Source organism: Fukomys damarensis, unplaced genomic scaffold, assembly GCF_012274545.1.
Source record: "Fukomys damarensis isolate Sample0158 unplaced genomic scaffold, DMR_v1.0_HiC HiC_scaffold_4, whole genome shotgun sequence".
NCBI lineage: Eukaryota > Metazoa > Chordata > Mammalia > Rodentia > Bathyergidae > Fukomys > Fukomys damarensis.
In genome coordinates this window covers 24,905,711-24,911,810 of record NW_022900916.1, presented here as the reverse complement: position 1 = coordinate 24,911,810, position 6,100 = coordinate 24,905,711, and the positions used below count along the sequence as shown (strand labels likewise).

Sequence of the window (6,100 nt, the reverse complement as noted above, 5' to 3'; positions counted from 1 at the left end):
TGCTCACCCAGAAGTTGGGCTCAGCCCGCCCGCTGCCTGGAAGGCGGCAGCCGTGAGCTCGCCGACCCAGTCTCCCTCTTCCCCGGCGAGCAGCTGTCCCGCCCCGGGAGTGACCGGTACTGCAGCCTCGGCCCCTCTGCGGGGTCGGCTCCAGGTGGGGATCCCTACTCCCACCCCGCCCCCTTGGCGCTCCGGCTCTTCCTACCCCTCCGGCCCGCTCTCTGCACGCTGGGGAGACCACCGCCATCCGTCCAGCGTGCTGGCCAAGATGGTCCCTGTGACCCGCTCCTTTTTGAAAACAGCATTCGTCTCCTTTGGTCCCGCGCCGGGCTAGACTCAGAAAGCAGCTACAATTTATCCCTTGGTTATTTACTACGCTGAAGATCTCTGCAACCCCTGCCTCCTTCATTCCAGGAGTTATTCTTCCGAGGCTGATTTCACCCTACCCCAGAATCGTTAGGGCTTTTAGTTGAAAATTGTTGCATTAAAGAGCCCAAGTTTGCACGCTTCAGAAAAGCTGGGTATCCGCCCTTCAGGGTGCACATGTGCTTTGTACCCTCAGAATTTAGGCGCTCCTGAAAGATTTTAATTTTGCCCTAGTGGTTTTGTGCTGCACAGGCTCAGTTCTCTGGGAAATACACTATCGCATGCCTGGCAACTGCCGCTCTCTTCAGGTAGGGGGAGTCTTGTAAGCTATTCCTTACCTTAGAGACTGTACTACGGGCAGTAGGGCCCATCTGTCTTTGTGCAAATTATTTGTCCTTTGGGTTTCGCAGTAGTTTTTGGAGCAGGTATGACACATTTTTTGGTTCATGTAACACTTTACAGTTTGAGATTTTCAATTTGTAAAACCTTAGCTGCATAGAGTCATAAGGATTGGTATAACCTTGTACCAGTGTGATAGCCCTGGGAGGTTTGTTTGTAGTGAATTTCTATATAAATAATGATTTTATATATTTAAATAATGAATCCTAAGAAATCTTTAAAATCTTAGTATTCAAGACCTGTTTTGAAGTAATGTTTGCTTTGTAAATAATTGAAATTATGTCAAACATAAATTGACATTGCCTTGCCCTAGGCTTAGTGTGTACTAGGGATTTATAAATGAACACCATAATTCTTGTCCTCAGAAATTTATTGTGTAATGTATGAGAGGTATTAATAACTTTACAGTAAAGCGATATTTATAGTACCTTAAAGTAAGTGCGGACAGAGATATGCCTAGTATAGTAAAGAAGCGTAGAATAGAAAATGGTCAACTCACCTTGCATATAGCTGGAATTGGGAGCACACAACAGAGTTTTGAAGTGCAAGGGTTAATGAAGCGCTCTCCAGAGGAGAATGTAATTACTGAGAAGGCAAGGGGGATGAGAAACCAACTGTGGAAGTTGGGGAAGTCACTGGCAATGACAAGCCCGTGATGAGTCAACTGACAAGTTAACAACATTGACACTATCACAGGTTGATGCAGGGTTAGTAGAAAAATGGTGGGAGATGAGGATTGTGGGGGTGGTAGAGGGTCAGACCACAGCGTTCTACCCTTAGCTGAAGGGATTGGATTGAAGATGATGAATGAAAAGCTATTTATTGGGTTTGTATTTTAGATGCTTGCTAAAATATGATAGAATCTAATGGGTCCTGATGGGAGGAATGGAGGAGCATTCAAGACTCTTAGGATTTGATTTGGTACCAATGACAGAAGATGATAACTGCTATGTTTTGAGTTTGAGGAAGTGGAACATTCAGCTGAAACTGTAGATAGGTGTTTGGATCTATGGATGTGGAATTTATAAAGGAACAAATTAGAGAGAAGCTTGGGGTTAAATTAAAGATGTATTGATTTGGTTTTGTAGAAGTACCACAAGGAAGTCCATTAGTATGATAAAAGCTGCAGCAAGAGAATTGATAAATAGCAGAAATAGGTAAATAGTCGGAAAGAGTGGTCATTAGAAAGAAAGATAGGAAAAACTTCAGGAAAGATACTAAGGGTAGAGAGACTTTTAAAGGGAGGAGGAATGGATCAATAATCTTGAATGCTGTAAAGATGTATCAAGTAAGAAGAGGACCCCAGTAACCAGTGATTTTATTAGGAGTTCATAACTAACTTTAACAAGTACAGTTTTAGGTGGGTGGTGGTTCAGAAACCAATCTTCCGAAGATCAGGCAAGTAAGGGTAGTTAATAATAAATTAGTTGCCTATGAGTGAGACTTTTCAATAAAACTAACCCTAAGTAAAGAACAGAGAAAATGATAGCCGTAGAGAAGTGCCTCTCAATCTTGGTTACACATTGACAATCTTCTGGAGAGCTTTTAAGTATTAGCATATACTAAACTACAGTGTGCAATTAAAGTATTCAATTTAATGTCTGACATGTTTGCAATGGAAAACCCTAAGTACAATTAAAAGAATGCACATATCCATACCTCTTTACAGTTTTTTTTTTGTCTCCTTTTGTAATCTTTTTCTCTTATTCCCAGGAAGCCACTAATTACTCATCTACTTTGTCAGTATAGATTACTTGCACTGTTTTTTGTTTGTTTTTTACAGTTCCCTTAATTATTTCAATTTGCAGGCATGGTTGAAAACCACTGCAGAAGAATATTTGAAGTAATATTATGTTTATTTGTTTACATTCATAGGAAAAATGAGAGTAGAGACAAGGAGGTAGGTGATTCAGGAAAGATGAATTATTTAACTAGAAATGGAAGGAATTCAGAATTTTGATCAGCGAGAAAAAAATTATGAAAGCAATATCTTTAACAAAGAATATGATGAAAAGATAATATATTTCGTTATTAACAATGTTGTCATATAGTATCAAGATTGTTTCTCTGGAGTACCTCATATATTCAGAGAACTTAGAGAAAATCTCAATATTGTGAAAATTAATGCCCCTCAGAAAAAGCCCTTCTATGAAGCCTGAGACCCCTAGAACCACGGTGTAATGCTTTGTCATTATTTGGAGGGGGGCAGATGGAATTAACAGTTTGTCTATTGCTTATTATTGAGAGCCAAGTACTGCCAGTCTTTTTGGCCCTCTCAGAATTAGGCTGCACTGGGGAAACAGAACATATAACACTTGAAAATCTCCTGTTTAAAGCATTTGGCAAAGATGAAATCTTGCTTGCTTGTCCTTTAGATATACTTTATAAATTATTGGGGGAGAAAGATCATTCTTCTCCCAAAGGAGACAAAGAGTTGTGATTAGAAGTTGTTAAAGGCCCACTACTTTTTATCCTGAGAAAGGTAATACCTATGTTTCCTACCCCTACACTTTTATTTTATTTAAAAAATTTCTGGTCAGAATTTGAATGTAGAGACCCAGAGATTGTTCCTCATCCTTGAGTCTTACCTCTGTCGGGGGGGATGAAAGTGGAGCTAATATCTGAATGTTATTTGACATTTTACTTGATCATGAAAGGCGGGATGAAGTGTTTTGTCTGATTGTTTTTTATAGCTCTGAAAATTTCTTTCACTGTGATTAAAAAAAAAAAATCAAAGTATGATTTCACCTGAACTGTAAGGGTATCCTGAATTTTGAAATTTTGATATAGCCTAAAAAAGTAGGAATGTCAGTGTTAGCATATTTTAGGGTATTGTTGTTACTACAGTCACAACAATATTGTAAATATTGCATATTTTCTTAATTACTAGTGTAGTCCATAGCCATTATAGGAAATTGGGAAATTCAGGATTATATAAATAATAAATAGCATTTTTAATGTCTTTACCCAGTGATACTTGTTAACATTTCGGTGAATATCTATTGATATAGGTCTTTTTAAAATGGGTGTTTATATTTTCTTAAACACAAACCATTCTATTTTTTGTCATTAAAAATTTTTGGGCCGGGTGTAGTGGCGCACACCTGTAATCCCAGCACTCAGGAGGCTGAGGCAGGAGGATCGCTGTGAGTTCGAGACCAGTCTGGGCTACATAGTGAGTTCCAGGTCAGTCTCAATGACGTAGTAAGACCCTTTCTCAAAAAAACAACAAAAAAAATTTTTTTTGGAATATGGTATTTTGTCACTAGCTTTTGCTTAATATTTCACTTATTTTCACTAATAGGAATGCTTACCCAAGTCAATACAATATTATTCTTTACAGCAAAACATTATTTAAAATGTATATTGTATATTCTGGTATACAGACTTACCAAAGTTAATTTAACCACCTTATTGAGTTTTGAAATTTTAAGCTCTTTTCAATGGTTTTAAATGAATAGCAGTTAGAACTCAGGACCTTGCAATTGCGAGGCAGGCAGCGGCACCACTGAGCTAAATCCCTGGCCTTCGAGTTAGCTTCTTGATTGGTTAAATACTGCCCATATCCTTCTTTCCTTTGGTTAGTCCTGAAGTCATAAAGCATACACCTTTCAATGATTTTAATAGGTATGAATAGATGGCCTTTCAGAAAGATTGAATAAATTCACGTGTATTAGTTGTGCTTGAGGGTGTCTGCACCTTTTCCACAGTCAGAACTGGCAATTAATTATTGTTTGACAATAAGGTTATCTTTTATACGTGTTTCTATGGATTCTCAGTAACAAATATTTATATTTATTTTGTGAATTATGTTAGTTTCCTTTGTCTATTATGATATTGGAGGTTTTTTTGGTACTGGGTATTGAACTCGGGACCTTGCACTTGTGAGGCAGGCGGTGGCACCACTGAGCTAAATCATGTTATAGGAGATTTTAAAAAGCTGAGTTATGAGAGCTCTTTGTAGCTTCAATTGTTACATCTTTGTCAAATTCCATTGTAAATAATTTCCCTGTTTTAAAATTTACATTCTGATTTTGGTATGTTTTTCTTTTTAAACAGATTCTTAACATTTTTTTTTAACTCAAGGTTTGAACAACCTTGTGCTTGTGAGGCAGGCGGCAAAACCACTGAGCTAAATCCCCTGGCCCAGATTTTTAACATTTTGGTTTTTTTTTTTTTTTGTTTTTTTTTTGTTTTTTGAGACAGGGTCTCACTTAAGTAGTGAGATTGACCTGGAACTCACTGTGTAGCCCAGGCTGATCTCAAATTCACAGCAGTCCTCCTGCCTCATCTTCCTGAGTGCTGGGATTACAGACGTGTGCCACCATGCCCGGCCAGATTATAAATTTTTTTTTTTTTGGTCCCGGGGATTGGGCATTGAACTGGGGTCCTTGCGCTTGCAAGGCAGGCCACCAAATCGCTGAGCTAAATCCCCGGCTCCTAGATTATTAGCATTTTAATGTGGTTAAATCTATCAAAATTTTTCTTTTATGGTATCTGCTTGCTTAGAAAGGCCTTTTCCATTCCCAAGTTATATAACTATTCACTTCTATTTCCTTTTAGTAATTTCACAGTTTTAAAAAATATTTACATCTTTCTCTTATTTGCAGTGTATTCTAATATAGAGTGACAAATCATTTCTTTTAACACTATTTCTTATTGAACGATTATATTTCCCTGGAATTTTTAAGTACCAAATCATGTATATATAGTCTGACTACCTATAGGTAATTGACTTTTTCTATGTTTGTTTTATTTTGTTGAGCTGTTTAGTTTTGCTCCAGTAATTCTAAACTGTGATTGTAGCAATTCTTGTCATTATCTTTTTCAAAACACTTTAAACATTTTCTCATACATTTTTCATATTTTAAAATGTAATTTATTAAGGTCCCCAAAGAACCTCATTGGAATATCTAAACTTTCTAGAAATAGATGTGCAGTCCCTACAAAATTATCATTATTTCTTTAAGCTATCTTTTATAGCTATCTTTACTCAAAGATGTAGTGTTGAATTTCTTCACAGAGTTTCTAGCTTTTTTATGTGGGTTCTGCCCCTCTGGTATTTTGGAACTTGATATAAGTATACGTAAGATCTTTTTCGGGGATTTAGTTCAGTGGTTTCACTGCCTGCCTCGAGAGCACAAAGTCCCGAGTTCAATCCCCAGTACCAAAATGAAAGAAAGAAAGAAAAATAACAACAAAGGCTCATACCTTTGCCTGTAAAATGGGCCATTATCTAGGGGCCAGGGATTTAGCTCAGCGGTTTGGTGGCCTGCCTCGCAAGCGCAAGGACCCAGAGTTCAATCCCGGTACCAAAAAAAAAAAAAAAAAAAAA

General features: G+C 37.7%; 1 protein-coding gene across 3 annotated transcripts in view; it reads left to right on the top strand.

Annotated features, from left to right (window-relative positions):
- Fam126a (family with sequence similarity 126 member A) overlaps nt 1-6,100 on the top strand; it is a 67,478-nt gene that overhangs the window by 1,053 nt on the left and 60,325 nt on the right. Inside the window, exon 1 of one of the 3 annotated variants that reach the window (XM_010641108.3) lies at nt 7-154. The exons of the other annotated variants lie outside the window; for them this stretch is intronic. The gene's annotated coding sequence lies outside the window, so the exon portion shown is untranslated. Of the gene's footprint in view, nt 1-6; nt 155-6,100 lie in introns of those variants that run through there. 3 annotated transcript variants of the gene reach the window in all.